General features: G+C 35.0%; 1 non-coding gene across 1 annotated transcript; it reads left to right on the top strand.

The window, feature by feature from the left end:
- The first annotated feature begins 11,292 nt into the window (after positions 1 to 11,292).
- Positions 11,293 to 11,418, top strand: LOC114238082 (U6atac minor spliceosomal RNA). The gene has a single exon (XR_003623509.1). It is a non-coding gene; the product is annotated as a U6atac minor spliceosomal RNA (small nuclear RNA).
- Positions 11,419 to 25,711: the final 14,293 nt, after the last annotated feature.

Raw genomic sequence — 25,711 nt, 5'->3', positions numbered from 1 at the left:
TAAGTATATGTAACATTTGTTTCTGTGCATTGAAATCACTTTCTTGCATTACAGCACATGTAAGGGTCTATTGTACAATATGCTTTCATTTCATTTATAACCAAACTGAACAGGAGTGACATTGTGGAAATGAACAGAGTTTACTCCTGCTCAGTTTGAAAAACTGCATCTGACATGAAGTGAAAGGAAATATGTGGAAGGGTTGAAACCAAAAAAAAAAGAGAGAGAGAGAGAAAAGAAAAACAGTGAAATTTTCTCAAAGAAAAAATACCATTCTTTGCCTTCTCCTCAAGGAAAAAAGCATATATATCATGTTTTTTACCAATTAAAAATGTCAGCATCATTTGCAAGTTATTTATTATAGTTCACTTACGTATAATGTGTATTTATCATGTTGTATAGTCTCAAATCACTAAAGACAATACTTTTGCCATCATTACTAATATAAACTCTGTTTCAGGAATATGTATTATTAAAATCATGGTAGGAAAACTCAACTGTGGGCAAGGTACTTAAAATAGCTCTTGATTTAGGAATAAATTTCTAACCAACATTGTACTATAAATTGGCAGAACAAAAAACCTTACAAAAGAAGTAAGTTTAAAGACGGAACAATAAATGCTGGAGAGGGTGTGGAGAAAAGGGAACCCTCTTGCACTGTTGGTGGGAATGTAAATTGATAGAGCCACTATGGAGAACAGTATGGCGGTTCCTTAAAAAACTAAAAATGGAACTACCATATGACCCAGCAATCCCACTACTGGGCATGTACCCTGAGAAAACCACAATTCAAAAAGAGTCATGTACCACAATGTTCACTGCAGCACTATTTACAATAGCCAGGACATGGAAGCAACCTAAGTGTCCATCGACAGATGAATGGATAAAGAAGATGTGGCACATATATACAATGGAATATTACTCGGCCATAAAAAGAAATGAAAGTGAGTTATTTGTAGTGAGGTGGATGGACCTAGAGTCTGTCATACAGAGTGAAGTAAATCAGAAAGAGAAAAACAAATACCGTATACTAACACATATATACAGAATAAAAAAAAAAAAAGAAAAAGGTTCTGATGAACCTAGGGGCAGGACAGGAATAAAGACGCAGATGTAGAGAATGGACTTGAGGACATGGGGAGGGGGAAGGGTAAGCTGGAACAAAGTGAGAGAGTAGCATTGACACATATACACTAACAAATGTAAAATAGGTAGCTAGTGGGAAGTAGCTGCATAGCACAGGGAGATCAGCTCAGTGCTTTGTGATCACCTAGAGGGGTGGGATAGGGAGGGCGGGAGGGAGATGCAAGAGGCAGGGGATATGGAGATCTATGTATACACATAGCTGATTTACTTTGTTATACAGCAGTAACTAACACAATATTGTAAAGCAATTATACTCCAATAAAGATGTTTAAAAAAAAAAAGACATGGAATAGATCTAAATATGGTGTGGTAAAGATTTATTGTTCTATTTAGCATCTAACATCTTTTTCTGTTCTGTGGTTAACAATGCCTTGTATTTCTTTCCCAGAACCATTATTTCTCCTTCACAATTTGTATATGATTGGCTAGTTTTGACTCCTTTCTTGATTGTTACAGACTGAATGTTTTTGTGCCTTCAAAATCTATATGTTGAAGCCCTAACCACCAAGGTGATAGTATTTGGAAGTAGAGCCTTTGGGAGGTAATTAGTTTAGATGATGTCATGAGGGTGGAGTTCTCCATGTGGGATTAGTGTCCTTATAAGAAGAGGAGGGGAGAGAGCCATCTCTCTCCCACCATGTGATAACACAAAGAGAAGGTGGCCATCTGAAAGCCTGGAAGATAGCTCTCACCAGAACCTGACCATGCTGGCATCCAGATCTTAAACTTTAAGCCTCGAGAACTGTGAGGAAATACATTTCTGTAGTTTAAGCCACCCAGCCTATGACCTTCAGATGCATTAGGTCTGGCCAATCTGTATATTTCATGCTTCCGGCCATAATGATTGAATCATGGAGGATTATCTGGCATAACTCAAACAATTAAGAGTTAGATCTGGATATTTTTAGAATTCCCTCAGCCTTTCATAGTTGGGATTCCTCTCTGAATCACAGCATAGAAAATGATTTCAATGTCTATTTTCTCAGTTCTCCCCAAAATAGTACCCCACTATTACCAGCTAAGATGTTGCATAAGAAAGTTAACTGTTTACGAGGGATACATCCACTGTCTTGAAACAATGAATTTGTTAAGGCACCAGGACTTAAAGCCTTAATATTTAAATTTTAGTTGAGAAAGTCTCCCTTATTGGGGAGTATAAGATTGGAAGAACATAAAGATGGAGCTACTAGCTCCATGGAGCCTATTAATTCTTGGATGTCAGTGTAAGTGATGCTTCCTCTTAGAAGCCTTCCTTGACCTCTATCTTAATCCATTTGAACAGCTATAACAAAAATACCATAAACTGGGTGCCTTGTAAACAACAAACATTTATTTCTCACAGTTCTGTAAGTTGGGAAGTTTAAGTTCATGGGACTGACAGATTCAGTGTCTGGTGAGAGCCTGCCTCTTCGTTAACTCTTGTCTTCTCTCTGTGTCCTCACATGGCAGAAGGGCAGGGTTCTCTACGGAGACTCTTTTATAAGGGTACTAATCCCATTCATGAGGGCTCCAGTCTCATGGCCTAATCACCTCCAAAATCCCCACCTCAAAATATGTTCATATTGGAAATTAGGTTTCAACATATGAATTTTGAGGGAACACAAACATTCAGACCATAGCATCCTCCATGATAAGTTAAATCTCTCTACTGTGGATGCTCATACACATTCCTTTAGCCGGTATCACAGCTATAATTTTAAAATTGTGTTTGTGATTATTTGATTAATGCCCAGCTTGCCCATCAGAATTTAAGCAACATGAAAGTAGAAACCGTGTCTGGTTTTGTTTAGCATTTTATCTCCAGTACCCAGCACTGCACCTGGCATGTAGTATATGCCAAATAATTGTGAGATGGATGAAATGAATAATCTTAAAAATAAAATAATTATTTTCATATTCAATAAATGTACTCTGAACTGAAAAATTTATGCCCATTAAAGTTACAAAATACAATGCAGTAAAGAAAAAGCTTAAAGTACCTTATACATTCAACTTTCTTAGTAATAGGAAAATGAATTTTTATTTTTCTAGTCTATTATTTTTTATTTCAAGGAGATGTAAAGTTAATCTGACTCACTTAAAAGACTGAGTTATTTGTAGATACTTTATCAAAGATAGCAACTCTACAGGCATAAATAATTTTTAGATGTATAATTTTTAAACCATATTCTTATAAATATCTTTAAGATAATTAAAATGGTAGAAAATGCTTGCTAAAAAATTTTAATTGAATTTTAGTTATTAAAATAAGTTTTTGATTTATTTTAAACAGGATAAGTATACTTCTTTTGGCCAAAAACTTTAAATGGTGTTTGGCAACTGAAGTTATTGAATTGCTGTATCACCTGAGTTTGACTCATTACTCAGTTATAATCAATTCTAATAGACTAATTTAAAAACACTCTGTTCAGGTATTCGAATGGTTCAAAATTCAATAGCATATAGCAGAATAATTATTTACACGGATAAATAAAATCCCTTAGAAATGACAATGTGCCAAACTAGGCAAGTGTGTATTTACTTCTGAGATGGTCATCAATGTAGAACATTAATCAAGTCAAGTGAAAACTGAATGCAATTAATGGCTTAGGAACTACAAATATTCTCTTGACTAAGCTGAAAAATGGCTGATTGATTCTGCGTTGCGTGGTAAGCATGCAGTGGAATTGGAAATATTTTGGCAAATACCCAGGAAATTTTGAGCACTTTCCCAAATATTTTAGGAGTTCCCACCAAATAAACATACAGATACTAAAAGGTACATAGAACAAACTTCCCTCTCCTTACAGGAACTGGAGGTTCTGCTTTGCCTTATAAGTGACAGCTGAAAAGAAGACTTAAAGTTCTTCCAGGACTCAGTTTTATAAACAATAAATTCTAAATATTTTCCATTTATGAAGAGATAAAGGCCAAAGGAATGAGAAAATAAATAAATGGAACCAAAATTATTGCATATTCCATTATTGCAAAAAAAAGGGAGAGGCAGGGAATCAAATGATCTCCAAGGATAAAACCTAGGCCTTTTGCATGCTTCTAGTTTCTTACAAATCGTAAGTCATCAATATATCTTTGTTAAATGAATGAATTGAAGGCTGTGTATCTTTTTTCTTATACACCAAGCTTTACTTTTATATAAAGAAGATTCAGAATCTTACTTCTAATTACAGCAGATTCAGTCTTTAGGGATATTACAAGAGAAAACAGTAAAACATACACACAGACACACACACATTCACACACAGAGAAGATGGAAATTTTAGGTACTAATACTTATTTTTGAAAAGAAGTATTAGCTTTTATTTTCATTTGGGGGTACTTATTTTATGCCAGCTTGTAAAGAGAATATGAATAAAGACAAAGGACAAATGAACAGTTCAGTATTTGCCAATGAAAGAAACATGGAAGAAAAAAAAAATGGAAAAGGTAGGAAAAAAGTCAAAGATACTTATGGTGAACACACTAGAGTAGCAGAGTGCCTGAAAATTCTAGGTACTTAATATTTATTCACTGATCAAATTACTCTGAGTCAAAAAGAGAATTATTTAAAAAATTAGGTGCCAGTCTAGAGAAGAGACATTTTTCAATCTATTTAGTAATCTAATGAACATTTATTGGGCAACTCAATGTCCTATACACTGCCCAATACTGAAGATACAAACAAGACATTAAGAAAGGTCATAAACATGACATAAGATATGAGGAAGACAAAGACATGTAACAATGACTTATAACATAAGAAGCTGAACACTATCGTAGAGGATGCCTAAGGATCTCTAAATGGGAAGGATCCGGATTAGATCAATAAAGGCAAGAGAGGAGGTGTCATTTGGAATTAGGCTTTGAAGGGTGACAGGAATTTTACATATGGACAACAATATTTAATAGTTCAGGAAAAAGGTAACCAAAATAATTCCTTTATACGCAACCAAGTATATACCTAAACAGGAATGACTGGAGTATATGCTACTGCCAGAACTGCTATTACTACTACAGTGTACATTTTTGCTGTTAGTCCTATTATTAGTAATTCTGTGCCAAAAGTTGTTTCTTTTTAAGCATTTGTCACAAAAAATCCATAATTTTAAAAGCATTTTTACTGAAAGGTTATATTTCCATTTTTATTTCTCTAATAAGATGCCGCAAAACCCCTTTCTTTGATTTTTATAAATTTTCAGAGTTCTGGTCCAAAATAGCGACACAGGAGACTCCTGAACTTTCTTTCTCCTATTGACACACCAAATCTACAGCTACGCATGGAGCAATTCCCTCTGAAAGAAATCTAGAACCTGGCTGAGAGACTCATATCATATGCATTGGGTAAACAAGAAAATACTCACATCAAAATGGTTGGAGAGGCTGAGACACACTCTTGCCATAAACCCCATCCCTAATACAGCAACATGCAATTAGGAGGGAACTTCCAACTGCCAGCTTCTTCCCGAAGAGTGAAAGGTTTGGACCAACATACAGGGCCCCAATTTTTAAAACTTCCACCTGGAGGATGGGCCCTCAGAACACCTAGCTCTGAAAGCCAACAGGGCTTGCTTGCATCCATGAGACCCATAAGACCATAGCAGAAAGAAACAATTCTTGATGGGCTCACGAGGCCTTGCTGAGGCTATCCTCCCAGAGCTCAGCACAGAGAGAACAAACCAAAACTCCTACTCCCAGTTTTTCCTTAAAACAGGCCTATTTGTGTACTTCAAAAGCTGCTGTTTAACGGTCAAGCTTCTGATTTAGCACATATATAGGGGCTGACTGTGAGCCTCCCCAGAGACTTGGGAGACTGGGGGTCATGGTGAAGGGCACCACCTCTGCATTTTCCCTCTGGCCTACAATAGGACACCAGTGTCTCCTTAGAGGGAAATTATCACATGTCTGGCACCCTGGTTTTTGCAACTACTACCAGGGGATGCACCTTGATCACCTGGCTCTGGTGGCCAGTGGGGCTTATGTTCACAGGCCTCGTACAACTGTAGCAAACAGATGAGTTCTTAACCAGCTATTCCTCCTGAGCTCAGCCCATAGGGGACAGACAGAAAAGCCCATCCTTCAGTCTTTCCCTGAAACAGGCCTACTTCAAAAGCTACTGCCTGAGGTTTTGGCTTCTGATCAGCCTACACCTAGGTCTGAGATCCTCCCCACTGGGACATGGACAGGTTTTGGCATGCCCTCCACTACTGAGACCTACTAAGAACAAAAAAGGTAGTCTGGACAATCACAATTGTTTGAGAGACAACAAAGAACTTGGAATGGGCTAAGCAATAAATTTCATCTCCTACATGAGACCTTTCTGTCAAGACTGGAAGAGGTGACTGTTTTATTTAATGTGCAGAAGCCAACAAGAGAGTCAAGGAAAATAAAGAAACAGAGAGATATGATACCAATAAAAGAACAAGATAAAACTCCAAAAATAGACTTTAATGAAATGGAGATAAGTGATTTACCCAATAAAGTGTTCAAAATAATGGTCACAAGGATGCTCACTGAAGTCAGGAAAACAATGCATGAACAAAGTGAGAATTTTGACTAAGAGATAGAAAATATAAGAGTGTACCAAACAGAAATCAGAGAGCTGAAGAATACAATAACTAAAGTGAAAAATTCATTAGAGGAGTTCAACAATAGACTATATCAGGCTGAAGAAAGAATTAGTGAATGCAAAGACAGGGCAGTGAAATTAATCCAGAGGAGCAAAAAGAAAAGAGTGACAATAGCTCAAGGGACACATGGACAACATAAATAGACCAGCAGTCACTTTATAGGGGTCACAGAAGGAGAAGAGAGAGAGAATGGGGTAGAAAGCTTATTCAAAGAAATAATGGCTGAAAACTTCCCTAACCTGGGGGAAGAAAGAGATGCAGATCCAGGAAGCCCAGAAAGTCCCCAAAAAGAAAAATCCAAAGAGAACCACACCAAGACACATTATAACTAAATTGTCAAAAGTTAAAAACAAGGAGAGAATCTTAAAAGCAGTAAGTGAAAAGCAACTTTTTATATACAAGGGAATACCCAAAAGACTATCACCAAATTTTTCAGCAGAAACTTTACAGCCCAAAAAAAAGTTGTTTGTTTGTTTTTTTTGCAGTCAAAATATTTATTATTTTCCTTAACTGGGTTAAATGACAATACAGATATTGTGATCCTGTTTTAAGTTTCTCATGTACTATACTTTAAATATTCAAAACTTTGTATAAAACCACACATGACTTAATTTCTTTCACAATGCCTACTATAGAAATCTTGATTTAATTGTATATGTTTTGAAATAAATTCTCTCCTTAACCTTATTATTATAGATTTGAAAAGACTAGTTACAACTGCAACAGTAATATCTATCAGGTCCTTACTTATAAACAACACACAGGAAGAAGAAAGGAGAGAACAGACTAGGAAGAGAGAAGAAGAGATGTTCATTTATATTGTTTCCAACTGGTAACAACCAGATCAGCGTATCAGTGTGGTGTGAGTGCTTCTTAAGTCATTAGGAAGGAGATTTCAATGTATTTAAGGGGAATAACCACAGAATAAATTCAAAGTGCTGAAAAAAAAAACCCCTACCAACCAAGAAGGCTCTACCCAGAAAAGCTGTCTTTCAGAATTTAAAACGAGGTAAAGAGTTGTTCAGACAGACAAAAACTGAAGGAGTTCATCACCACTAGAACAACCTTACAAGAAATGTTAAAGGGACTTCTTCAAGCAGAAACAAAAGGATGCTAATTAGTAATAGGAAAACATATGAAAGTATAAATCTCACTGCTAAAGGTAAATATGAAGTTGAATTCAAAATACTCTAATGTGCAATGGCTGTGGGTAAATTATAAATCTAGTATGAAGGTTAAAAGACAAAAGTATTAAAAATAACCATAACTACAATAATTTGTTAATGAGCTCACAAGCTAAAAGATGTAAATTGTGACATCAAAACATGAAATGCACCGGGGGAGAGTTAAAATGTAGACCTTGTGTATGCATCTGAAGTTAAGTTGTTATCAGCTTAAAATAAACTGTTAGAAATATGTTTTATATAAGCTACATGGTAACCACAAAGAAAAACCTATAGTAGGTACACAAAAGACAAATAGAAAAGAATCTAAGCATACCACTACAGAAAATCATCAAATCACCATGTAAGAGAGCAAGGGAAGAAGAAAGGAGGAAAGGAAATAAAACAGCCAGAAAACAATTGACAAAACGGCAATACATACCTATCAATAATTACTTTAAATGTAAATGGGCTATTTCTTCAATCAAAGTACACAGATTTGCTGAATGGATAAAAAATCAAGACCCAAATATATGCTGCCTACAAGATACTCATTTCACCTTAAGGACACACATAGACTGAAAGTAAAGGGATGGAAAAAGATATTCTTCCAAATGGAAACCAAAAGAGAGCAGAGATAGCCAAACTTATATTAGACAAAACAATGCTTTAAATCAAAGACTAATAATAAGCAAAAAGGTCATTATATATTGCTAAAGGGATTAATCCAATAAGAGGACATAACATTTGTAAATATTTATGCACCCAACATAGACACACCTAGATATATAAAGCAAATACTAACAGACCTAAAGAGAGAAATAGACAATAATACAATACTAGTAGGGGACTTCAATACCCCACTTTAAATGATGGGTACATCATCCAAAAAGAAAAGCAATAAGAAAACATTAGACTTAAACTGCACGTTAGACCAGACAGACTTAAGAGATATTTATAAAACATTATACCCAACAGCAGCAGTATACACATTCTTCTCAGGCACACATGGAACATTTTCCATGATAGATCCTATGCCAGGCCATAAAACAAGTCAATTTGGGGGTTCCCTGGTAGCACAGTGGTTGAGAGTCTGCCTGCTAATGCAGGGGACATGGGTTTGAGCCCTGGTCTGGGAAGATCCCACATGCCGCGGAGCAACTGGGCCCATGAGCCACAACTACTGAGCCTGCGTGTCTGGAGCCTGTGCTCCGCAATAAGAGAGGCCACGATAGTGAGAGGCCCGCGCACTGCGATGAAGAGTGGCCTCCACTTGCCACAACTAGAGAAAGCCCTCGCACAGAAATGAAGACCCAACACAGCCAAAAAAAAAACAACAAAACAAAACCAAAAAACAAGTCAATTTAAAAAGATTGAAATCATATTAAGCATTTTTTCCCAAACACAATGATATGAAACTAGAAATCAATTACTAAAACAAAAGTAGAATATTCACAAATATGTGGAGATTAAACAACATGAACAACCAATAGGTCAAAGAAAAAAATCAAAACAGAGATATCAAAAAATGTCTTGAGACAAATGAACATGGAAACACAACATACCAAAAATTATGGGATGCAACAAAAGCAGTTCTAAGACAGAAGTTCATAACAGTAAAGGCCTACATTAAGAAAAAAGAAAGAGCTCAAATTAAAAACCTAACTTCACCCCTCAAGGAACTAGAAAAAGAAGAATAAACAAAGCCCAAAGATAGTATAAAGAAGCACATAAAAATCAGAGTGGAAATTAATGAAATAGAGGCTGAAAAGACAATAGAAAAGATCACAGAAAAGATCAATGAAACTAAGAGCTATTTTTTTGAAAAAATTGACAAACCTTTAGCTAGATTCACCAAAGCGGGGGAGAGGGAACTAAAACAGATAAAATTAGAAATGAAAGTAGAGACACTACAATTTATATCACAGAAATACAAAAAATCATAGATGTTAATATGAAAAAGTATACACCAACAAAATGGACAATCTAGAAGAAATAGATACATTCCTAGAAACATACAATCTATCAAGATTGAAATCAGAAAGTAATAACAAAAAATCTGAAAAGACAAATTTCCAGTAAGGAGATTGATTTAGTAACCAAAAACCACTGACAAAGAAAACTCCAGGATCAAAATGCCTTCACTGGTGACTTCTACCAAACATTTAAAGAAGAACTAATATCAAATCTTCTCAAACTCTTCTAAAAAACTGAAGAGGAGGGAATACTTCCAAACTCATTTTATTAGGCCAGCATTACCCTGTCCAAAGCCAGAAAAGGATTCCACAAGAAAAGAAAATTATAGGCCAATATCCCTGATGAACACAGATGCAAAACTCCTCAACAAAATATTAGCAGACCAAATTCAACAGCACATTAAAAGGATCATACAACATGATCAAGTGGGATTTATTCCAGGGATGCAAGGATGGTTTAATATCTGTAAATCAATCAATGTGATATATCACCATAGGCAATGAAGGATAAAAATCATATGAACATCTCAATAGATGCAGAAAAAGTATTTGATAAAACTCAACATCCATTCATGATAAAAACTCTCAGCAAAGTGGGTATAGAGGGACATACCTCAACATAATAAAGGCCATATATGACAAGCCTACAGCTAACATCATACTAAATGGTGAAGAGCTGAAAGCTTTTCCTCTAAGAAAAGGAACAAGACAAGGATGCCCACTCTTGCCACTTTGACTCAGCATAGTACTGGAAGTCCTAGTCAGAGCAATTAGGCAAGAAAAATAAATAAAAGGCATCCAACTGGAGAGGAAGAAGTAAAACTGTCTCTATTTGCAGATAACATGATATTATATACAGAAAACCGTAAAGACTCCACTAAAAACTACTGGAACTAATAAATGATTTTCAGTAAAGTTGCAGGATACAAAATCAATATACAAAAATCAGTTGTGTTTCTATACTCTAACAACTATCAGAAAGAGAAATTAAGAAAATTATCTCATTTACAATTGCATCAAAAAGAATAAAATGTCTAGAAATAAATTTAACCAAGGAGGTGAAAAGTCTGTTTATTTAAAACTGTAAGACATTAATAAAATAAATTGAAGAAGACACAAATAAATGGAAAGATATCCCATGTTCATAACATTGTCAAAATGCCCATATTACTCAAAGCAATCTACAGATTCAATGCAATCCCTAAGAAAATTCCAATGGGATTTTTCACAGAAGTTGAAAAAAAAATAATCTTAAAGCTTATGGAACCACAAAACACACCAAATAGCTAAAGAAATCTTGAAAAAGAACAAAGCAGGAGGCATCACACTTCCTGATTTCAAATTATGTTATAAAACTATAGTAATCAAAACAGTATGATATTGGCATAAAAACAGACACATAGAGTGTTGTATAAAAGGAGAGAAGATTAGCACTGCCCCTGACAAGAATGGCAGACCCTCTCAGGCCTGACAATATTCATGTGGTTAAGGCATTACCACCTACTTCATGACCTCTAACCACTGTTTTTGAAGAAACAAAAACACTAATTTGAAAAGATATACGCACAGCAATGTTTATGGCAGCATTATTTACAATAGCCAATATATGGAAGCAACCTAAGTTTGTATCAACAGATGAATAGATAAAGAAAATTATATATAAACACAAACATATACACATACATACAACGGAATATTACTCAGCCATAAAAAAGAATAACATTTTGCCATTTGCAACAACATATCTGGACCTAGAGGATATTATGCTTAGTGAACTGTCATACAGAGAAAGACAAATACTGTATGTTTTCACTTACATGTGGAATCAAAAAATAAAACAAATGAACGAATATAACAAAACAGAAACAGACTCACAGATACAGAGAACAAACTAGTGTTTACCACAGGAAAGAGGGGTGGGGGAAGGAACTAGATAGGGGAAGGGGATTAAGAGGTACAAATTACTAGGTCTAAAATAAGATACAATGTTGTAATATACAGTGCTGGGAATATAGGCAATATTTTATAACTTTATATGAAGTATAATCCATAAAAATATATCACTATGTTGTACACCTAAAACTAATATAATATTGTAAAAAACTATACTTGAATTTAAAACAACAGACACATAGATCAATGGGACAGAATACAGAGCCCAAAAAGAAATCCATATATATATGGTCAATTAATTTTCAACAAAGTAGCTAAGAATATACAATTGGGAAAGAATAATCTCTTCAATAAATGGTGTTGGGAAAACTGGACAGCCACATGCAAAGGAATGTTATTGGATCCTTATCTTACACCATACACAAAATCAACTTAAAATGGATTAAAGACTTGAATATAAGAACTGAAGCCATAAAAATCCTAGAAGAAAACAGAGGTAAATTCCTTGTTATCAGTCCTGGCAATGACTTTTTTGGCTTAGACACCAAAAACAGAGATAATAAAATAAAAAATAAACATATGGGATGACATCAAACTAAAAAACTTTTGCACAACAAAGGAAACCATCAACAAAATGCAAAGGCAACATATGAAATGGGAGAAATATCTGCAAATTATATATCTGGCAAGGGGTTAGTATATAAGAAACTCAGACAACTCAATAGCAAAAAACCCCAAGCAATCTGATTTAAAACATGGGCAGAGGATTTGAATAAACATTTTTCCAAATAAGACATGCAAATGGCCAACAGGTACATGAAAAGAGCTCAACATCACTAATTATCCCGGAATGCAAATCAAAACCATAATGAGATATTACCTTATACTTGTAGGAATAGCTATCATCAAAAAGACAAGAGATAACAAGTGCTGGTTAGGATGTGGAGAAGTGGAAACCCTTGTGCACTGTTGATTGGGATGTAACATGATGGAGCCAGTAGGAAAAACAGTATAGAGGTTACTCAAAAAGTTAAAAATACCACATGATCTAGCAATCCCACTTCTGGGTATATAGCCAAAGGAAACAAAATCACTATCTCAGAGAGTTTTCTGTTCCCCCATGTTCATTGCAGTATTATTTACTGTAGTCACAGCATGGAAACAACTATCTATCGATACGTGAATAGATTAAAAAATTGTGGTATATATATGTATACAATGGAATATTATTCAGCCATAATAAGGAAGGAATTCTGCCATTTGCAACAACATGGATGGACCTTGAGGGTATTATGTTAAATGAAATGAGTTAGAGATAAACAAATATCGTATGATCTCACTTATATGTGGAATCTGAAAAATTAAACTCACAGAAAAAGTGAACAAGCTGATGGTTGCCAGAGGCAGGGGGTAGGTGGGAGAAATGTGTGAAGGTGCTCAAAAAGTACAAAATCCAGTTATAGGATAAATAAGTTCTGGGGATGTAATATATAGCATGGTGACTATAGTTAGCAATATTGTATTGTATATTTGAAGTTTTCTAAGTTTAGATCTTAAAAGTTCTCATTACAAGAAAAACTTGCAAGGTGTGTGAGGTGATAGATGTTACTTAAACTTACGTGGTAATCATTTAGCAATATATATGTATATCAAATAATTATGTTGCACAACTTAAACTAATACATTATGTCATTATATCTCAATAAAACCAGAAAAAATAAATTTTCATTTTATTCTTCTCTGTATAGTCTTTTTAAACTCATGGTCCTTTCTGCCCCCTCTCAGTCCTCCTGCATCAGTTGTCCACTTAAGTTTAGATTTTTCTAGCAAAACACTCACTGTCCATACTTCATTGTCTTGGTTCTATTACCTGGTGTATCAGTGGATATGTTGGAGTCCCTCAGCTAAAGCTGAGTTTCTAGGTGGGCCTATGGATTATTCACTCAGTTCTCCAATGAGAACTGGAAACAAGATGGTGTGGCTTATCTCTAGCAGCACTTTTCTTGGTCAAATGAATTTGTTTGCTGCTAGAAAGCATTTGTTCAAGTTGACTATTCCAGAAATTGCTCTGTAACCGTGAAATTTTCTACAAAATGAAATAACTTACAGACGACTCAGGTACTCTGTAAAGATGGCTTACTTTGCAGAAAACTGTTAGGATTCACCTAAATGGTTCATTTTACTGCCCATTCTGTGTTTCATGTGACTATGACACTTTGTTTCCCTGAAGAGATGAGAAAATACCAAAAATTAAATTTGAGTGTCTGAGCTAAGCTAAAATTCATGGGAGTTTTCCCTGGGTGCTCTAGATAGGATGCTTTCCCTATCTCAAGAAATCACAAAGACGGAGGTAGGTTACAATTCACTTAAAGTCAATGAATTATGTAAAATCCTGTAAAGAATAAACAGGAAAGTATCAGTGCCGTTCTACTCCTTGTCTCAAAGTATACTCTCCATCATCTCTGTATTATGCCTTACAGATCATTTTTAACATGTGGTCATTTTATAAATTAAAAATAAAAAAATTATTCAAAATAACATTACAGTCAGAACAGTAGCATATTCCCTCCCCATATGGTTCCTCTGAAAGACATACGACTTTCTTTTTTTTTTTTTTTTTTTTTTTTTTTTTTATAGCTACTTTATTTATTTATTTATTTATTTTTTTGGCTGTGTTGGGTCTTCAGTTCGTGCGAGGGCTTTCTCTGGTTACGGCAAGTGCGGGCCACTCTTCATCGCGGTACGGGGACCGCTCTTCATCGCGGTGCGCGGGCCTTTCACTATCGCGGCCCCTCCCGTTGCGGGGCACAGGCTCCAGACGCGCAGGCTCAGCAGCTGTGGCTCACGGGCCTAGCCGCTCCGCGGCATGTGGGATCTTCCCAGACCAGGGCTCGAACCCGCGTCCCCTGCATTAGCAGGCAGACTCTCAACCACTGCGCCACCAGGGAAGCCCGACATACGACTTTCTGTATCTGATTGACCTCACTTCTATTGATGCCTTAACAATATGTTTCATAATCACCTTTTTTTTTTATAACTGCAATTTTTTTAAATTAATTAATTAATTAATTTATGGCTGTGTTGGGTCTTCGTTTCTGTGCGAGGGCTTTCTCTAGTTGTGGCAAGCGGGGGTCACTCTTCATCACGGTGCGCGGGCCTCTCACTATCGCGGCCTCTCTTGTTGCGGAGCACAGGCTCCAGACGCACAGGCTCAGTAGTTGTGGCTCACGGGCCCAGTTGCTCCGCGGCATGTGGGATCTTCCCAGACCAGGGCTCGAACCCGTGTCCCCTGCACTGGCAGGCAGATTCTCAACCACTGCACCACCAGGGAAGCCCTCATAATCATCTTAATTGTAAATTGAAAGCCATAAGACTTGGAAGCCTATATTAACAAATAAAAATTTGGAATTCTGTGCTAGAAAAAATAATCTTCGATGTCTTTTTGTTTTTAAAGCCAGAATACTCATGGGCAAAGCCCCTTTGATGTCCTGGTTAGATTTTCCAATAAATATGGGGTCAACTACACCCAGGATAGATCTTAATCCCTAGATCAGGGAGAGTGGCACAAAAATCCATCACCTAACAGGGATGTTATGTTTTCCCATGCCATGAGCTAAAACCTCTGGGAAAGCTGCAGTTTTCCTGCTTCCCACTCAATACAAACCAACATGCCTAAGAGACCCTAGGAGACAGTAGAACCTTAAGGTTAAGGTTGTTACTTGAGACTGACTAGAATTTATTAGCCAGATAACTAGCACAGCCAAGGCTTTTGTTCATTGTCTGATTTCATTGTCATGTTAGCAATGAAAACTTTATCATGTAAGTGCTCATAGCATTTACATCTATTTTATGGTCTCCTGTGAAACTCCATTTTAAATTGCAGGTGACTGCTAATAATTCCAGGAGTAATGTCCATGTGTTTCACACACCTGATCAATCTTAGCATTTGTGAGTTTAACTCTATAAAATTTTACATACTGACCACTGCAATAGACCATACATACTGCTCTGCTGACTTACAGTCCCTGGATCTCTACTATCCACAGACGAAATGGTTCTAATCCCCTGGGATGAAATAATAGCCACCTTTTGTTCTCATCCTGTGTCTTCTGGCTAGGTTTAAACAGCTAAAGCTATTGCCTTTGTATCTTCAGAATCGTTAAGTCTTTATTTCCATTCTGACAGGTCTACCGTCAAAGTTGCTGAGAATCAGTCTTCTTCATACACTTCATTTTCCCTTTGTGAATTTTCAGCTGGAGAAGAGGTTTGACCTAACAAGTGATTCATCGTTTTCTGCTCTGGGTAATTTAACTTCCTCATGGTCTAACGTTATCACATCTCCTAGGCTGCTATTAAAATCACTCTATGCCAAATGTGTTTTCTTAGTGTTGACATTATAGCTTATGAATTTAAATTTTAGGTCATACAGTGGAATAAGACTTAAGATTAAAATTAGTTTTGTATATACTATTTTCCTGGAGATAAAATTAAACTATAACAATCTAGCATGAAAGTAAAAATGTTTTATTGACTCAGTTATGGATCTAACCTTGAGGCTTAACCTCAAGAATTGACATAAAAATCATTTATTACATATATTGCTGTTGTGATAAATGTGCAAAGAGAACTATTTTAAAGCCAGGCTCCCTTAGGAATTTAGAGTTTAAAACATTAAAAAAAGACTCTAAGCACATATCAATACTTAGAAAATAATATGCATGTGTATAAAATTGCATATAAATGTATGCACAGAAATACATTTTGATTATATTTTCCTTGAATAAAAGTATTTTATATGTGCTTATGTGAATATATATGTATGTATGTTTATAAACATACATACAGAGATGGATTGTCACAATCTTTAGAGTATAGAGTAAATTTCAGTCAATATACATTTGTTGAGCATATTTAAGTAAAAACTTTCAGTCAGACATAGGAACACAATATTTTATATTTAAGACATTTTGACTTAAAAAAAAAATATTTTGTCCATTACAAGGATGCAGTCTTTTATGAAAGAAATGTTGTGTTTGAAATAGTTAGTGGCCTAAAGCCACTAGTCCAATTTTGTCCAAGACTGTGATTAAAACAAGAGCATCTTTTGCAAATATATATTTATATATACATATATATACATATACATATATATGTGTGTGTATATATATAAATATATATATATTTATATATATGTGTGTATATATAGAGAGAGAGAGAAAGAGAGAGATTGTAGTACCCAACAAAGAAAACTGAGGAAAGGAGTACAAAAAAAGCAAGCTTTTCTTTTTTTTAATGTTTCCAAAGGCTTAATATGAATATTTATATATTTCTTAATTTTTTTTCTCCTTCAAATAAAGGAAGTAGCTATTCTGTGAGTTAGAAAGGCAAATTAAATGAAATTAGATAACTGACTGGAAGAATAGTGATAAGGAAACAGACTGTGTCTGAGAAAGATAGGATGTTTGGCTTCTAAAAGCTAAGCAATCCAGCAACGCTTTGACACCATGGCCTTAAAATTTTGACACATTACTAGCTAAGGTTTTTTTTGTTGCAATCTACAATTTAGGATAAGTCAAAAAAAGTTTAAGTAACAATGGGAAAGGTAATGGCATGTGCCTTGAACATGTCTTTCTTTTAAAAATTCCTCTAGAAATGTCATGTCAAAATACATCACTGCAATACAGTGGGGCAAAGATGGTGTCTTTAATAAATAGTTCTGGGGCAATTAATGTCCATATGAGGGGTGTGGAAAAATCTTGATGCTCTACCTCATACCATTCACAAAAAGTAAATACAAAATGGTTTTCAGATGTAAATTTGGGAAGTAAATCAATGACACATTTAGAGAAAAACAGGGAACATCTTTTGAACCTTACAGTAAACAAAAATTTCTTGAATAGGATATAAACACACCAACAATGACAAAAAAAAATAGATAAATTTAACTATGTTAAAATTAATTACTCTTGCTTATCAAAAAAGACCACTAAGGATGAAAAGGCAACCACAGAGAGTGGGAGAATACATTTATGCCATGTATATTCAACAAAAGACTCATATAAAATTACATAAAGAACTCAAAATCAAAAAACAAACAAAAAAGGCAACCAAACATAAAAATGCAAAAAATCTGAAGCAAATTAAAAAAAAAAGATTATATTCAACTATTTAATAAACATAGAAAAAGCTGCTCAGCTCACCAGTCATCAAAGAAATAAAAGTTAAAACCCAAAACAACATCAGTACACAGGCTCCAGAATGGCTAAAATAATAAAAACAGAAAATAAGTGTTGACGAGGACATAGAAAAACTCAGACTCTCAAGCACTGCTTATTTGTCAGCTTCCCCTAAAACTGACATGAGCATAATCTATGGCCCAGAATTCCACTCCACTTGACAGAAATACATTTACATATTTTCCAAAAAAACATGCACTGAAGTGTTCATAGCAGCACTATTCACAATAGCCCTAAGTCAGAAACTACCCAAATGCTCATCAATATAAATGAATTCTGGCACATTTGCCAAATGAAATACTACACAACAATGAGAATAAATGAACTATAAACATGTTTCGATATTACAGGTGAATTTCAAATGATGCTGAGAGAAAAAAATTAGACTCAAAAGAATACGTATATTAATAAGGAAAATTTATTCTATTAATATATAATATAAAAATATGTAATAAAGAATATGTATTTATTATTATACATTTATTTTTATATTAGATTAAGGGCTAGTTTTTTGTTGTGAGATATATCTTGTTAATAAAAGCCTTGATAAAATATTTAAATTTTAATATATAAAATAGCATATTCAAAGAAACAAATGATGATTTGGCCTCATGACATAAATTAATCTATGTTTAAGATTTGAAGTTCAAAGTTAAACAAACTTTCCCCTCATGAGACTAAACCCAAAATTAGAATTTCAGGCCCAATTTATCATTTGAAAATTTCCTTAGGTGCAGTTAGAAATAACAGAAATCACCTGGCTAGAACAAGTGGCAACAATTCAATGGAAGCCTTAGGGAAGCTGAAGCATTTCTCTGTCCTGCATTCCTCAGATGCCCAAACCAAATGCTAATTAAGCTCTGTGACCTACATGCTCGCCCTGCCACAGATTCTGGAATCAAATGTAGGGAGCTCTTTAAAGAATCCTATCCAGGAATTCAGTAGTTTGATAATGTCAGTCTTGTAGTCCTCGATATTTCTCTAGACTAGCATTATTTGTTTTTTATAATTCGTTTTCTTTTATATAACATGTTTTTATAACCAGCTCTTGCCTTTTCCTTGTTAAGCAGTTCTTGCCTAGTAACCCAGTTCCTGTTCACTGGTTTCTGCTTTGAGTGATCCGTGGAGTGTCCTGCTTGACGTCCTGCCTCACATCACAGCACTTTCTAGACAGAAGTCTCACTGTGCTTCTATTTTTCCTGTGGCCTGCAGTCTGTGTGGTTCTCACTGGATTTGCTTGGTGCTGATTGCCAGTGTGTTCCTGGACAATGAACCGTTGCCTATTCCCAAGCTTTACCAAAACCCTGCTTTGCCTGCAAGCCAGGACATTCACCTGTTCCTCCTCACCCAGACCTCTGTGTCCCTGCACGAACTTTTACCAATGCTAGTTTCCAAACCTCTTTTTCAACCATCTCACCTCACCTGGGAAGGTATCCTAAGGTAGCCATAAGCCTGACATGCATTATGCTTCCTCCCTCTAGAATCCCTCACAGTGCTGATTTCTGAGGGGCATGACAAGCCCAGTGGATCTTTCTCACCTCTGAGTTGCAACCGTCTCAACCAGGCCTTTGTGAAAACTGCAGCAAGAAGGTGGCAGAAATTAAGGACAGAATACTTTTATTTTTGACTCAGTCAGACTCAGGATGTGACAAGACAAGAAACAGCCTGGAATTCTCCATCCTTAACAATGTTTACCAAATCCTGCCCCACTTGGGCATGCATCAGAGCATTGAGATGGAACTAAAAGACAGGAAAGGCTGAGAAAACAAAAGAAGATGCAAGAAACAAAAAGAAGAGTATGAGATAAAAGGAAGAATATGTCAGAGCAATTTGTGCACTGTTACTTATTCAGCTGTTACTTTGAAGTCTCCTTTGTATTGAGTTGGCCAAAAAGTTTGTTCGGGTTTTTCCATAATGTCTTATGGAAAAACCCAAACGAACTTTTTAGCCAACTCAACAGAGGACATTACTGCTATAGCCTCTTTCTCCACTGTTTGCTTATTCTGGCTTTGCCCTGTTTAATCAATCACTGGGTGTCCATTCAACTTTGCATTTTTTCTTTAACTACGAAGAGCAGGCTTTAGTTGTCCTAGACCTTGACTTATCCTCAGACCTAACCACATGACTTTGGAAATATCACTAACTCTTGTTGGTTTCCTCATTTAAAAATGGCTTGTTTGGATTAGATCAGGAGTTCTCTTTATTTAGGAGAGTAAAATTCCTTTTATTTACTAAAGTCATAAAGTTCATGAGAATAATTAGGGTGTGTCCCTGACTTAGTCGGAGTGAAATGAGGGACAGAGGACTGACTGCTAGAACCATGGTGAGTACTCCAGATTCCAGAGCCAGATAAAGAGAGGTTGAATCCTTGCTTTCCCATTTACTCACCATGATAGTCAGACATAGATTCAAGCAGCCTCAGTTTCCTCATCTATGAAACACAGATAATATTAGGGTTGACTCCACTGGGTTATGACTTAGAACATAAAAGGCACTCAATAAATATTTGCCACTAAAAATTTTTATTTTGAGATCTACTAGTCTAACTAGAAAAGTTTCAGAATAATGCTAAGAACAGTGAAGTACAAATAAATCAGGACACAGTTTCAAATCCTACTTTGGCTACTTGGCCACTGTGGTACCTTGGATGAGTGACTTCACCTGACACTTCCTCCTCTATGAAATGTGATTAGAATAGAAACTTCTAAGGTATCTTCCAATTCTACGTGCTATAATTACCTAGCCTGTTATTTTGGAAAAAGTCTTTAAATATTTGTGGGGCTCAGTAGGGACTGAATCTTACCTTACTGTAGTTCAGCACCAAGACTTATCATAAGAACTCCAGGAACCCATATTATAATAAACGTATTTTCCAAATAAAGAATTCTGTTTTAAAATATTATATACCATGATATGATGAAGTTTATATTTATCATGCTGTTCTTTCTGCCAGGTTTACTAAATAATTTTGTTTAAAATAACAAAAGAAGTATTTTATTATTAAAGATGTACTGAATAAACTTTGAAACCATATAATCAAGGGGCACAAAAAAGGCAGAAATAAAACTATATTAAAAGTGTCAGTACAATATAGTTGCATGTATTTCACTATACATTTTTTACCTACCAGTCTTTATTTTGAATTTGTATTTTCTTCTCAGTTGTTTTTGCCTAAAATAATTAATAAACCATGTAGAGAAGAAATTTTCATTAGAAGCCATAAGGGAATTGAATGTCAAGTAACTTCAGATTAAATTATGTGTGCATATGTATAAAGGTGTATGTATATGTATGTGTATGTGTATGTGCATACTTGGTTATGCACAAGATGTATTAGAGAGGTATTATATTATATATATTATAGAGATATAAATCCATGCTCTTATCTATACACACACACACACACAATTTTTAGGCCCTAAAACTTGCTAAAAAATAATCTGCAAGCAAAGAGATAGTACACACAAGATATGCCAACCACTAAGAAAAAAACATATCTGCCTAGTAATTAATGTAATTCTGAAAGTTCACTATCATTTTCTAATGTATTTGAAGAAAAGCCACTGGATTTGAGAGGTTCTAACCCTTACTGAGATCACATAGTCAAAACATCCATGCCAGTGTGTATTTCCTTTCTCCTCTCTCTTTTCCCTTCTCTCCTCCCTTCACTTTTTCTCTTCGTAATGCTCTGTGTATTTGTTTTCTACTGATGGACAACAAATTACCAAAAACTTAGCACTTTAAAACAACACACATCTTTTATCTCACAGCTTCTGTAGGTCAGGAGTCGAGGCACAACAGCTTAGGTAGGTCCACTGCTCAGGCTTTCACAGGTTCTCAACTGAAAGCTCAACTAGGTAAGAATCTGCATCCAAGCATCAGCTGTTAGAAGAATGCATTTCCTTGTAGCTGTTGGAAGACACCCTCATGCCCTAAAAGCTGCCCACAGGTCCCTGCTGTGGGGCCCTCTCCATAGGCAGTTCACAACCTCGCTGTTTATTTCTTCAAGGCCATCAGAAGAATCTCCGGCCAAATTCTGCTAATACAGAATCTTACACAACATAAACATAACCACAGGAGGAACTTTCCAACACCTTTGCAATATAATATAACCTAATCAAGGGAATGCCCTTTGGCACGAGGATGTGATTCACTGAGAGTCCACTTAGGGTGTGTTTGCCACACTGTATGATAGCAATTTGCTAAGAATTCTTTTCCAAAGATCACTAGTAACCCACACTGCTGAACTTCAGCCTTAGAATAGGGTCCACTGAGTTTTTTTTTTAATCAGAAACAATGTTTTTAACTTCAAAAAAGAAACTAATGCTAATATGTTGACCGCACTTGACCTTTATCTCCACAGGGTCATTTAAATATTTACACCTACTGTATTCACAAGTTTGATTGACAAGCACTTTATAAAATATTTATGCTGTCAAAAAACAGCATGGATCTCATGAGAATATTGCTTTTTTATTTAAAATTTATACTGAAAAGTTGTTCTTTATAATGACAATGAAGATATACTTCTCCACTTCTTTTAAAAGCCAAGATGAATATTATTTTAGTACAGTATTAGTATTTGCAGAAAGTTGTGAAAATGGAGAGGATAGAGAATTGAGAGTGCAGACAGTGTGTAAAAAGGAGATTTATTAGTGTAGTCTTCAAATCTCCTCAATCTTTTCATAAAACAAATAATCAGAGTAGTGAAAAGAAAAAAAAATCCATAAACATCTGAAAAAAATCTAGTGACAAAATATCCCTATCAACTTTTGAGAATACAAATTGGTGGTGTCAAACCATCACCAGTAGCATGATCTGTACAGGACAAAGATAGTATAGAGAAAGGGAGCTCCAGTGGTACTAAGAGTTCAGAAACAATAAGTAAGCCAAAAGATTCACGTGCAAAAAGAAAGAACTCTCTTTTTCTGGAATCCTTAGCCATTCAGAGCTAAGAATATTCATGAAAGTTGGATAAGGATACACCGGCTCCAATTTGAGAGTGAGTTCCAAAACAAGGAAAATATCAGAAGGTGGTAGTTAAGTTCACCCATGAAGGAGTTTGGAATTATTGAACAAAAACTCTCTTATGGAAGAACAGAGACCCAAGGGGGTTAAAAAAATTTCTGTGACTAGATGGAAAATTGAGTGAGGCAAAAATCTCAGGCATAAATGTGCAAGAAGTTTCAGATTCTGAGTAGTAGATGGGAGAAGGTCCTAAGGAGGTAGTTCTTAGAACTGTGGACATGGCCACACAAAGAAGACATATTTTTAATGCTTTATGATGGAAGAGGGCTATCAAGAAATAAAGCTACCCTGACCCACACACCATCACAGAAACATCCCTCTAAAGTACAAGAAAACCCATGTCAGTTAACATGAATAACAGAAATGGATTATGATCAAACTTTATACAAAGAAGTTGAAAGAAAAAAAAGAAAGAAAATGAACTTATTATAAATACACAGACATGAAGGAAGGTCCACTAAAAAGTCTGACTACAAATCAGAAGTAAATCATGTAAATTAAGAAAACTCTAATGTGCTTAACTGAAAGTACAAATTCAAAAATCTCAAAAATGAGATTATAAAACAAGAGGAGGATTTGAAAATAGAGTTTTCAGAGCTAAGTACAAAATTAGAACAAAAAAGAAAGAAGTATTTTTTTCAGTAAGGAAAGCTCAACTAGAATAAACTTGAATGAATACCATGGAAGGTAAAGTAAGGAAAACAAAAGATAAAAAGGAGGAAAAATAACAAACAGAAATTATATGTATGTATGTATGTATGGATGGATGGTTAGATAGATAAAGAATACAAGAAGATGTCATATAGATATAATAGGTGATTCTAAGAAGGAAAAAATATCACAAATACTAATAATTCATATAATCTTGAATAATAAAAGGCTTGAACCTACATATTTACAAGGGTACATCGTGCAGTTGGGAAAATTATTGGTGAATGGTCACTACTGAGACAACTGCTAGTAAAGCTATCGGGTTTAAGGTTAAAGAAAGGATTCTTGAGCATATAGGCAAAAAGACCAAATCATGTATAAGGGAAAGATAATGAGATTGGCAACAGACATCATCAGCAACACTTCATAACATAAGACAATGGAGATGTAAATACTCAAGGAAAAAGTATGGGCTCAGGTCTTAAATGGAGCCAAACTCATTTTAAATCATACTGTTATAAATTTGCAAAAGGACAAGGGAAAATTGATCCCATGATCCATTCCTGAGAATGTATTAGAGAAGGAGCCCACCACGAATTCAGGTGAAGTTTTAGCATTTTCACTGCAAAATTATGACTAAAATAAATTGAATATATGTAACTGTAAAGCTAACAGCAATCAACAGGGATAATATGACAAAGAGAGCATAAATATGCTTTCTGACAAAAGAAATGTATTACAGCTAAAAACAGTGGGTAAGAAAAGCAGAGTGTATGGAATATACAAGTTTGCTGGCTCACAGGATGTGAATTTGTGTTAGAGGCTATCATGTCTAATTCAATTCTGGGGGAAAGGGAGAGAAGAATGAAAAGGAATTTACTCACTAATTCCATTATTGTTACATTATGTAAGTGGCAGATTGGTAAAATAATGGACTAAGTGTACATATTAAGGTAACTATTAAGGAAAAACACTAGCTGTCAGTACACACTGAATAAAGGGCATAGTACCTCCAACTTAATTACAAATGGTTCAGTAAAAATATATATACATATGCCCTGTGCACGCACCCACATGTGTGCATGCACACACACACACACACACACACACACATATATACATATCAATACATATGTATGGAGAGGGAGAGAAAGGGGAAGAATGACAAACAAAGGGGCAAAAGTGTAAAAAATTGGTGAATACTGATAAAGGTAAAATAGGAGTTTCTTATACAATGGCCAAAATATTATTGTTCTATATGTTTGATTCAAAATTTGGAAATTTAATACAATACATATTAATAGATCTAAGAAAAACATAATTTACTAAATTAATAGTTAAAAGAAATTTCCTAAATATAATAAAATCTGTATTACTCCAATTCAAAAGTTAACGCTTAATCAATGGGAATACTCCAACAATATTACCAATGAAGTCTGCAACAAGACAAGTGTACCTAGCATCTTCAGTTGTATTTCACATTAAATTGGAGCTATTATCTAACCCGGTTGGGGTGTGTGTGTTTATCTCATAAGAATCTAGAAGATTATATGCAGAAGTTATTGTATTACAAAAAAAACCCCAAAGAATCAATTGGAATCTACTACAAACCATAAAAGAATTTAGTAATGTGCCAGGATATAAAATTAACATTCCTAAAACAATAGCCTTAGTATTTACAAACAATAGCAATAACCACTTTCAAGACAAAATGGACAGAAAGGCTCTATCTAAGATAAAATAATGATGATGATGATGTATTTAGGTAGAAACTTTCAAAAGTGCAGTAAAAGATATGAGAAAAAAATATACTCATCAATGAAGCAAAGGATACATGATCAAATGGAAATGTATACCTTATTCTTGAGTATGAAAATTCAACTTCATCATATATAGGTGTCAATTCTAAGTTAATTGTGTAAATATAATCAACACCCCACCAAATACCATGACATTGTTCTTTGGAAAAAGTCAGGTTGATTATAAAGTTCATAAAAAGAATAAATAAGCAAAGT

This window comes from Balaenoptera acutorostrata, chromosome 8, assembly GCF_949987535.1.
Source record: "Balaenoptera acutorostrata chromosome 8, mBalAcu1.1, whole genome shotgun sequence".
NCBI lineage: Eukaryota > Metazoa > Chordata > Mammalia > Artiodactyla > Balaenopteridae > Balaenoptera > Balaenoptera acutorostrata.
The sequence above is the reverse complement of the archived record's forward strand: the minus strand, read 5'-3'. Positions and strand labels throughout refer to the sequence as shown.